Source organism: Condylura cristata, unplaced genomic scaffold (genome assembly GCF_000260355.1).
Source record: "Condylura cristata isolate star-nosed mole 26May11 unplaced genomic scaffold, ConCri1.0 scaffold00003, whole genome shotgun sequence".
NCBI classification, from domain to species: domain Eukaryota; kingdom Metazoa; phylum Chordata; class Mammalia; order Eulipotyphla; family Talpidae; genus Condylura; species Condylura cristata.
In genome coordinates, this window is record NW_004567104.1 from 7,914,126 (window position 1) to 7,926,072 (window position 11,947).

At 42.8% G+C, this 11,947-nt stretch overlaps 1 pseudogene; it reads left to right on the top strand.

Annotated features, from left to right (window-relative positions):
* The first annotated feature begins 8,947 nt into the window (after positions 1-8,947).
* Positions 8,948-9,221, top strand: LOC101624155 (annotated as a pseudogene).
* Positions 9,222-11,947: the final 2,726 nt, after the last annotated feature.

An 11,947-nucleotide genomic window follows, 5' to 3' on the forward strand; every position in this document is an offset into this window, starting at 1 on the left:
GCTTCTCATCAGTTTTAGAGACTCTTGGAAGAAACGGTCACCTAGGCCAGAAGATTGAGGGATAATAATGGAGGATAAGACTCCTCCTTTCAGTCAGGACCTAGAGAGCCTTGACCCTTCCTGGGGAGGAGGTAGAGGCCACCAGGGCCCAGAGGTGCCCTCCTCTAAAGGAGTCCCCCCCCCCACTTTCAATTCACTTTCTCATCGCAGGGAGCTTTAAAATAACACACAAAAGAAGTTATCTTCCACCCATCAATTGCTCTTGTAGAATCCAGTCCTCTTACCCCCAGGGAGCTGTATATCTTGACCCCTTAGAGAGAGGAAGTTAAGCAAAGTGGGGGGGGGGGCAATTTTCTAGGAAATAAAGAGACCGTGGATCCAAACCCAAAATTAAATCTAAATGCACAGGTGAAACTGCACTGGTTGTTTCTGCTGAGAAATTAAAAACCACGTGGTGACTGGGGGCTAGAAAGCCAGGGGCTATGAAAGAACTGGGTGAAAGTGGAAGAGTAAAGAAAGTGACATCTGAGCTCCCAAGTTTAAAGATAATTTTCTTACAAACTTTTCTTTCTAACTTTTCTTGAGGAGGACCGTTGGGGAGAGGTGACTGGAGCACTCACCCCTTCTGTTTTTAAACTCCCTACAATCGCTTCAAGGAAAGTGTCTTTTTCATGGACTTTCCAAAAGTTGTGGGACGCTAGCTGAAGGCAGCCCCTTCTAACTGGAATAATAAACACAAATTCCTCTGTGTCCTCCGGCCAAGGCTTTGTGAAAAGACAAGGCATCATTCTTTTAGTTGTTGATTAATAAAAGTATTCAAAATATCGTTTTCCTTTTCAAACCTGAAAGCAGGGTCTCTGTCCCTCTCTCTGTCATCATTTGCTTTCTGTTCTAAGTGAGTGTTAATGAAAGAGCTAAGTAGCTAGTTCAAGTGTGTTTAACCTGATGGAGCAAATGCCCAACAGCCGCGGGCGGCTCTGAACGCTGCGGCACTGCGGCCCCTGTGCCACCGCCCTGGTCGGTTCCCACTCCTCCTCCACTCCTCCTCGCACTTGGACCCCGTCATTTCCACCTGTCCTAAATCTCAGCCGTGAGACCCAAGCAGGTGACAGTCTGTTCAGTGGCCCTTGGGATTCCCGAAACCCTCAGATGGGAAGTCTTAAGTTGTCGCTGGCCCAAAGGAAAAAGGCCTTCAACAAGTTGGCAGAGCTGCCCTCGCCGCCCGCCCACCCCCAACCCCCCGCCACCGCCAGTCTTTCCCTCCAGAAATTCGTTTCTTTGAAGGGTAATAGAGTGGGTCCCAACGTTTTCTTGAGTTTCCTCCAACGGAAACCGGCATCCTGGTGTCTCCTTGGAAAGTCGATGAGCTTACCGGCTGTTTGGATTTGCTTGTTTTATTACAATTGGGTTCTTTTGGGGGGGCTGTGGGGGGTGGTTCGAGACTTTTTTCTTAAGCAAAAGAAGTTGAAATCAAAATAGGAGTTAAAGGAAAGATGGGTCATTGAGGAAGAGGATAGAACAGATATATCCCTTCACCCATTGTATTGCTTTAATTAATGCCTGTAATGGCAAAGAACTGATTTTCATTGCATAGCATTTAACAGGAAATTTTTCTTTCTTCGTATTATAATTGAGCTAGCCCCACAGTACCTTTGGAAGAAAGTTTGAATTCTTTATGGAGGTATTTCTGAGACTATTGTCTTTGTGCAATGAACTTTACTTCTTGCTATTCAATAGCAACCTATATTCTCCTGGCTACCAGCAAGATTAATTTAATCATTGTAATGCAATTATTAATACTGTTTACCCAACGCAGGGTTTCAGGTTGGCTGTTAAGAAATTAAACTCTCGCTGGGTGACCAGAGCTAGGCAGGGGTTTCTTCATGTTGAAATGAAACAGTCCTCTTTATTTAGTCTCAGAGCTCTAGCTTTCGGCCACGGGTTCAATTAGCCAAAATGGAAACAATTTTCATTCATTGCAATAACTCACTGTTCTGGAGATCGCTTTCAAAATATACACTTTATTATTATACGTTGACCTCGGTGGCGTGGAGTGGCAATAAAAGAAAGAGGCAAGGAGATCTATCTAGCCCCCTTGGGCTATAATTATTAGAAATTAATTGGGTTCAGGACCCTGGGTAGTCTAGCTAAATTAATAGCTTGTCCAGTGGTTTAAATCCGAATTTTAGTCCACGGGAGAGAAAGAGAGTCACAGACATGAAATGCAGACCCAAGGGACGCCTGAGTTTACTTGCAAGACACCGATCTATTAAATGGTATCCAGAATACATTTGAGTTGGGGCGGGGAGGAGGCAGACGAAAGAAAGGAACGACTTGAGAAGGAAGATGGCGAGGGAGCTAAAAGGTCTCCAGTTGATTTTATTCGATTTTTCTTGTCTGCATTGTATTGTATTGGGGAGGGGTTGCATTTAGGGGTTAAAATAAAAAATAAAGATCCCGTGTACTCGGAGCTGTCGTACCGGAGTAAAAGTGAAAAGGGAGCCTTAGGCAAAAGGAAATTACTGCGAGCCCGCGTGACCTTTCAGGGAGGTAATCAATCAAGTGATCAACAGGGATATTTATCATCGCTATATAGGACTACTTCTCACTGCTGGGTGGAGTGGGGGAAGGCGAAAGGAGGGTGGAGACACGCACGCACACACACACTCACAAAACTTTGCACAAACCCGATAAATCTCGAGACAGAACCTGCAGGCTTTAATAAATGTTAAGACTGTCCGTTTAGTTTGACACTCTCGGAGAAACACACACGCAAACACACAAGCAGGGGTAACTGCGCACTTTCCCGCAGCACTGGCTGCGCAAAGGTGTCAGCTTTAAACCGTCGACTGCGCTTTACCCAGAAAGGGAAGCTGCTGGTGAAAGGCGCGCTTCCAGCGTCTGCAGGGGAGAGCTAGGGACTGCTCTGGCCTGGCGAGGCGCGAGAGGCTAGCTGGGAACCACCTGGAAAGCCCGGCACCAGCGGCTGCAGGGGGCGCAGGCGGTGGGGGTGTCCCTCCTTGAGGGCGCCGGGACGCAGGGTCCTCTGCACAGAGGCAGCCTCCTCTTCCAGCGAAATCCTCGCGCTGCGCCAGCAGCACCGCCAGAGAGAGGCGCGCCCCGGCCAATCCGCTCCCGCGAGCGCGCGCCGCAGGGGTTAGTCGGCCTCACGTTTTCTGCCTAGTTACCTTCTCTACCTTGTAAAACTCGCCGTTTCGTAAATTGCATTTTCGGTCCCGGATTTCTTAGCAAATCGTTATGTTTTACAATCCTGCTCCCACCCTCCGTTCTTCAGCAGCTGCCTTCCCCCAACTTCAGAAGTGTACTCTAAGGGAAGGGGCGGGGGGGGGGGCGGACTTTTAACCATAATAATAATGATAAAGATATTGAATAGTCGACTTAAATTCTAGGCCCCCGAGGTCCTCGCCTAGCTTGGGGATTATAATCAACGGTTCTTTCGAGAGAAGGTCGGCTGCTTACTGGCCCAAGAGGCTGGGAATTATTTCCCGACGGGTTTATGAAACACAGATTGGGGTGATGCGCGCCGCCTCCCAGGTAGCGAGTCGCCGCTCCCGTGGTGTGGGAATGTGAGGCCGCGCCAGGGCCGCGCTGGTTGGCACCAGATGCGGAGCTCTCGTTTCTCCCCCCTCCTCCCCCCCAGCAACCCCCCACTCCCACCCCCCGCGCCCGCCATTCCCGAGGCGCTCTGCAACTCCACTCGGCCTCCTCCCACACAGCCTAGTCTGCGGCGCCCCCGCCTGGCTTCCCAGATCGCGGCAAGTCCGGGTGCGCCCGCGGCGTCGGGCTCCAGCTGTGCACAGTAGCCGACTGGGCGTGGGGTGGGAAGCAGCTGGAGCGCCCCGGGGAAGCGCGGGCTGGGGTGGAAAGGAACCCAGCAAGGAGGATTATGAGGCGAGCAACTCCCAGAGTTGCTACTGGTCTCGGTTCAGGAGAAGCAGCTTCACCGGACACAAAACTCTACCCACTGAAACAGGAGCTCCCGAAAGAGACCAAACTGCAGTCGTGCGATGCCCCGGGAAGTTTGGGCTACTTTGGGTCGGTCTACTTCACAAAGAATAACCTAGAAGTTGATTCACAACGTTAAACGTGCGTGTGAATTTCCTGGAGAGCGTGTTAAAATGCAGCTTCATTCAGTAAATCCGGAGTGACACCCTAGCAGCCTGCTTGTCTAACAAGCTCCCAGGTGAAGTGGTGCTGCTGGAAATGTGGTCTGTGAAACTGCAACAGCAGAATCACCTGGGCGAGGTCGGAAACGCCAAATTTCAAGTCCTAATTCACACCTGCTAAATCAGAACCTTCATCTTAAGAGTTCATTCAGTTGATCACAGAAGTTTGATGAGCACTGTTCTAGAACCTTCTAATCAAGCTTTCTTTTCTTCAGACTTAAATCTGGAAACCTCCATGATTCAACGTCACTTCAAATCCTGCTCTCTACCTTGGTCATGGTAAAGGATGGGATTTATCCTCTGATCCTTGCAGGAAACCTTGCCCCTGTTACTCCCCTTTAAGCCATTGCCCCTGGAGCCAAAGGCATAATCACGAGGTCTTTAATAAGCACATCTCACTCGTCCTGGACCTCTTTCTCTTCCCGGACCTCTCTCACACACAGACTAGATTTGCTGTCATATCGGTGGCATGCACTTTTTTTTCATTAGACTTCTTTGTCTACATGCCTTTCTTCCCTCTCAGCTGTAGAATTCTTGAAGGAGACCATGCCTTATATTCTCTAAGCCTTTTCTCCCCTGAAGCAAGAAAGTAGTCATCACTTTCCCAATGGGATTAGTATATAAAATGCTTTGTAAACTTAACTCTAACCCCTTTTTTTCACCCCTCAACACCTCTCGGATAAGCTATCTCAATGTGTTACACAACTTGTATCCCGAATGTTGTCTGTTTCTGGAATGTTCTTCAACTCATGTTCTAGAACAAAGACAAATTTAAAGTTCTCCCCATGACTGCTTGAGTCACAGTTTATTTTCCACTGTAAAATTCCCTAAAGGTGTTCTTAATCTGGAGTAGAAAGAATTTAAGGGATTTGTGACAACAGCCTTGAAGGTCTCAGCATCTTAGATAGTCTAGAGCTAAAAGCTGGGATCTTCAAAACTAAAAGCTAGGTTTTGTAAAATAAAATTAAGTGAACCCTTTTCAGAGTGTGAGAAAGAGACAACAACATCAAAGATCCCTGAACCCTTTTGGGGGTCATAATTGTCAGTGTTAGGAAAAGATGGCATTTTTCCAATTCCAGAGCCATGGTACATTAGACAAACTCTGGGACTGCAACATAGACTTTAAAGACTTTAAGAATCAAACCTCTCAAGTTTAAACTCCCAGTGTTATATTTTACCAATTATATAAACTTAGACCAGTTACTAAATATCTTTGAGTCCCCATTTTCTCTTCTATATGATACATATGTATAGTTATATAATTATTACAAGGTTATTGTGGAGATTAAGACAATATATATCACTCCTGAATCAACTCATACCTCTGGGGACTCAACTCCAGTGCAAAGGAAACAAATGCAAAAGTACACAAATGGTGGCCCTCCCTGTGCAGTGGGTTAAAGCACAGCACTAAGAAGCTTAAGGCCACTTCCCCATGCGTTCCATCCGCCTTCCCAGGAGGTGATCCACATGGCGAGGCAGACCTCTCCTGACCTGCCTGCTGCTCCCCTCAGCAGTGTATATCATCGATCTGCCTGTTCTGCTCCCCACTGTGTCCCTGGTGAATGCTCTCACCCTCCGCATCTCTGGCCTGTACCCCAGTTCTGTATGAATAAATAAATCTTAATTTAAAAAAAAGTACACAAATGGAACTACATCAGACTAACAAGATTTCACACCAGGAAAGAAACCCCTTGGCACCAAGAAAGAAGGCAACCTACAAATGGGGAGAAAATATTTGCACATCATTATGTCCAACAAAGTGTTAATCTCTAAAATATATGTAACACTCAACAAAAAGTAATCCCATACAGAAATGGACAAAAGACCTAAACACTTTTCTAAAGAAGACACACAGAAGGCCCACGGGCACATGAAAAATTGATCAACAATATTTATTATAAGAGAGATGCAAATAAGACCACAGTGAGATATCTGCAGCCCTTTTGAGAAAGATGTGACAAATCCTAATATCATCAATCCTTTCTCAATATCAAAAGACTGGAAGTAACAAATGTTGGCAAAGATGTGGAGAAAAAGCAACACATTCACTTTTGGTGGCAACAGAAATTGGTACAGCCGATGGGGAAAGCTATATGGACAGTCCATAAAGAACCAAATGGAATTACCATGTGCTCTAGGAACACCTCTCTATGGCATTTACTCAAAAATATTAAATTACTTATATGAAAAGGTTTATGTTCACAACAGCATTATTCACGTAGCCAAGACAAGGAATCAACCTTAATATGGATCAGTGGAACTAGAAAAGCAATTGTGCAATAGAATAGTTGTATCCCCTTATGGGATACAACTCAGCTATTTATGAAGATGAACTAGCGCCATTGGGACAACATGGACAGCTGGATCTTAAAGTGATTTTTCTAAGTGAATTTAAAAAGTCAAAGGCAATTGTCTGATGTTTGTGAGCTATAAATAACCAAAGAATGCAAGCTGACAAAATGCAACAACATAACTCATAGACTCTGAAAAATATGGTTTCAGGGGGAATGTGTAGGGGAGGTGGGTGGGTAGGGAAGTGATAGTGTGTTGGCACTGGAGCTTTGGGGCAAGTGAAGCATGTGTAGATATTGAGGTATGAAGTTTGCTCCAAAAATTATGTAATATTTAAATGAATAGCAAATCAATAAAATTTTATTAAAAGCATCATATATATAAAGTGCTTAATGTATAGGTATGTAGTGCCTGCTACATGATGAAATTTGAGAAAGAGAGCTATTTAGAGCTCCAAATTCTGACATCCAGTAATTTTATAAGGTTTTTATAGTGGAGGGAGTGTGTGTGTGCATGTGAACACATATTCACACACAAGAGAAAGAGAGTTGGCCAGGGGTCTTGAACTCTGTAGTGAAGTAGCTTTTCTTTTGATCAGAAGGCTGTTCCTTCCACTTGTTGAAGCCAAAGACATTTGATGTATATAAAACTGGTTTGAGGGCTCTCCCTGGTGGCACAATGGGTTAAGGCACCACATTATGAAGCTCTCCCAAGCCACTGCAGCATGAGTTCAATCCCCGGCCAGGGAGCTGACCCACATGGCGTGGCAGACCTCTCTTGACCCACCCACTGCTCCCCTTAAGCAGTGTATTTCAGTACATCTGCCTGTTCTGTTCCCCACTCTGTCGCTGGTGAATCTTCTCACCCATCACACCTCTGGCCTATACCCCAGTTCTGTAAGAATAAATAAATAAATCTTTAAAAATAATAATAAAACTGGTTTGAGTAGGCATCTATGTACGTGTGTGTAATTGGAATTCACTACATAGGTTTATGGGATTCTTATGTACTTCTACCTGCTTTCTTTTTTATTCATTTACTTATATATATATGCATCATTCTTCATTTTGTGCATTTTTTCATCTCAATTATAATCCCCATGGGCTTCCCACCACCAATTCACCCATGCGCCACCAACATAATCCAGTGCACTCTTCCCACCCCAGTTCTGTCTGATCCCATTCCCTTTCTACCACCATAACATGTCTCTGGTTGATAGTTATTCATTCCTACTTTCAATTTGAATCAAGACCATACCAAGCTCATCTCATACAAGCTATGTCCTGACCAGACAGCCTCGGGTAGCAGCACCACTTGATGAGAGCAACTGACACTCCAAGACAGAAATTTACTCAACCCAGCCATATAATTGCAGTCTTCCCTGGACAATACAGGGCTCCTAATTTGAAAGGTCTCATTTATCTACATTCCCATGTCCAGTCCTTCTGAGATAGAAACACACCCAAAATTCAAAAGGAAAGTGTTTTTTCATGAAATTAGTAGTTCTTTCTTGTTTAAAATATTTTTGTTGTTCATACATGGCTTTTTTTGTTTGTTTGTTTAATGTTTTTAAATTTAAACTTTTGTAAATGTGGTTATTACTTTTGTATTCAATATGTTAAATCGATGAGTCTGAATCCTTGTTTTCACATGAAAGATTTGTGAAATCTATATATGCAATACTTTGAAATTCTTAAACAAATTATCATAGTTGACATGAGAAAATACAATGAGAATACATGAGAAAATATCATGAGAATACATGAGAAAATATCAAAGCATATTAATTTGCTTAATATACCTTTAAAAGTAGATATAGCAGATTTTCCACATCTTTTTAAAGCACAAACTATAAGATTCATGCTGAGACCTCTCAGAAAGGAGCCTGCCTTGTAACAAGATCCTTAGTACTCAGAAATTTAATTCCCTTGACTTGGATCCAACTCAGACCTGGCTACCCTCAATCTCAGCTAGAGTGAAGTCCCACAGCCATGACAGAGTGTGATACAGGTGTGCCCTACTTTATGAAAAGCCACATCACAATGTGATTATTTGCTCCATGCTATTTTATTTAATAATGAGTTCCCTTGGGACATTTAAAATATGATTTGACTTACAAAATTTTGATTTACACTCACTTTTCCTGAGGAGGTAAAGCTATATTTTTTTAAATGATGATGCATGTCCCTTAACAAATGTTTTATAAGCAGTCCATTTTCATAAGTTAAGACAAGTTCTCATACTGAAAAAGAAACTACTGCTATACAGAAAATTAACTGAATACAGAAAAAAAACTTAGGATCTACTAAAGTATCCATTTTGAGGACTCATGTGGATCTTATATGACAGACTTTAGACTTCAAATGTTTTAGAAAATGTCATTTTAATAGAAATTTTTCCAAATTGATTTTATAAACACTTTAAAAATAGTTTTCATGTTAGTGTGGTCTTTGTGAGCTTCCACCATGGCATACCGTGGCCATAATCAGAAAGTTCAGAAGGTGATGGTGCAGCCTGTCAACCTCATCTTCAGATACTTGCAAAATCGATCTTGGATTCAGGTGTGGTTTTATGAGCAAGTGAATATATGGGTAGAGGGCTGTATCATTGGTTTTGATGTATATGAACTTTGCTTGAGATGATGCAGAAGAGATTCATTCTAAAACAAAGTCAAGAAAACAACTGGGTCAGATTATGCAGAAAGGTGATGACATTCTGCTCCAAAGAGTCTCCAACTAGAAACCAAGTAAGGAATTGTTGGGACGACAATACAGTTTGCTTTTTTACATGTTCTTTGTTGGGAGGATAGTTCTGAAGTACTTGTTCATGTTTTGAGTACCCTTATGTTAATCCTATAATGCAATAAATTCTGTGGAATTGTTTATATTTAAAAAAATAGTTTTCATTATTCAAAAAAAAACTAGAGGATTTTCTCTTGCATAAAGAAATAGAAGAATAACTGTTAGACTGGGCTTTTGCACACTCGGCAGTCATACTCTATGGGCAAAACCACTGCCATCCAACTCAAATGCAGGTTTTCACTTAGCTGGCTGTCATTCTTAAATTGGATGCTTTGAACCCAGAAGGACATTGGACATTCTTGGGAACTCTAGGCAACATCTTCTGTCCTACTGCAGTGGGAGAACTAAGGCCAGCAGCTAAGATAGCGAATACATCCTGATACCTGTTTCTGTTACGTTAGTTTCTGCAGTGCTCCCTTTTCACAACATGTGCACCCCAAATCTCTATAGAATCAACAGCTACACAGGTTTATACACCACACTGAATGTGAAATCTTATGCTTCTCGTACCTCTCAAATGGAACAACATGAGTCACGGAGCACAGGCTCCTTAGCTCCAAAAGCTGCCTTTTCTGATCCAATCTACACAACACTGTCTGATCAGTCTGCCCAAAGCCAGCTCCTGGAGCTCCTGTCCTTTCCTTCTAGCAATCTTCAAGATCCCTCAGTTACTTTCAAAACAAAACCCCAAATGTATGTCGTTCCTTAAAAGATACTCTAGAGGCCCTCCCTGGTGGCGCAGCGGGTTAAAGCGCTGCACTGAGAAGCTAAAGCCACTTCCGCATGAGTTCAAATCCCGCCTGCCCCGGAGGAGACCACATGGCGAGGCAGACCTCTCCTGGCCCACCCACTGCTCCCCTCAGCAGTGTGCTTCGTTGATCTGCCTCTTCTGCTCCCCGCTCTGTCTCTGGTGAAGCCTCTCACCGCCCCTGAGCCTCTGGCCTGTACCCCAGTTCTGTATGTACAAATAAATAAATCTTTAAAAAAAAAAAAATGCAGTTTAAAAAAAAAAAAAAAAAGATACTCTAGATAGGGAAATTAAAGCCACAGTGAGCAGTGAGATACCACCTCACCCCAGTGAGAATGGCACATCTTCAAACAACTAGCAACAACAAATGTTGGCGAGGATGTGGAGAAAAGGGAACTCTCTTGCACTGCTAGTGGGAATGCAAACTAGTACAACCACTATGGAAAACTGTTTGGAGATTCCTCAAACTGCTAAACATGGAGCTTTCCTACAACCCAGCAATCCCACTCCTAGGTATCTATCCAAAAGACACAAAAACACTGATTGAAAAAGATAACTGTACCCCCATGTTTATTGCTGCTTTATTTACAATTGGAAAAACATGGAAGAAGCCCAAATGCCCAAAAGTGGATGACTGGATTAAAAAGATGTGGTACATATATACAATGGAATATTACTCAGCAACCAAAAAAGAGAAACACATGTCTTTTGCAGCAACTTGGATGGAGCTGGAAAACATCATGCTTAGTGAGATAAGCCAGAAAGGGAAAGAAAAATACCAGATGGTTTCACTCATAGCAGGAGTATAATGGACCAGGCGAGAAAATAACAAAAATAATGAACAACCATATACCAGAGATATTTTGCAGGGGTGGAGTGGGGAATGGGATCAAAAATGGGGGGGTGGGGAGGGAAATCCATGGGATTATGGTGATGGCACATGGGTGACTTGGTGATGGGAAATCCGCGGGGATTACATTTGAGATGGAAAAAAATGTGCAAAATGATGTAAAAATAAACTTTTGTAAAAGAAAAAAAAATAATAATAAATTTTTAAAAAAGATACTCTATATAGGGAAATATCAAGTGATGGGAAAGTGTGATGGTGCAACAGAATTGAGAAACTTATTTGTCCTGAGCTATGGAATTCTAAAGGAGAGCTTATGGGGAATGGGCTTGGAAAGACAGATTGTGCACATAGCATGGGCAGGAAATGGGACTTGTTGTATCTTAAAAATAATTTACAAATCTGTAAGATTGTAAAAAAGGGAATGATGAAATTATCAGAACTTTGACTTAAGAACATTAAGCAGGTCCCTCTGTGGTGGTACAATGGGTTAAAGCACAGCACTATGAAGTTATCCCCAGCCACTTCAACATGAGTTCAATCCCAAGCTGGATCCCTGGCCACAGAGGTCACGCACATGGAGCAGCACACACCTGCTGACCCTTAGCAGTATATTTCAGTATATTTGCATGTTCTGCACCCCACTATGTCTCTGGTGAATCTTCTCACACACACCTCTACTTCTGGCCTATACCTCAGTTCTTCTATGCATATATAAATAATTAAAAAAGAACATTAAGGAAACACTGGTGTATAAGATACATTATTCCTCTCCTTCATATGTTCAATTTACTTATCTTTTGAAACCTGAGACAAATATCTCCTCAGTAAACTGTTAAAAATGGTTCTTTCATTAGAAGTAAACACTCATCTCCAATCTCCTGTGATATCTCTACCTACAGATTCTCTCTATACCTCTATGTTCCCTTTTGGGATATTTGTATCCAGCTTTTGTCCTCTAGTGCCTAAGCACATTGTGCTAAGAACTAGTAGTACTTTCTATACACATGTATTATTATTTTTCAACAAGTTTAAAGAAGTTCAGCAATTACTTTTTAAAATATTACCT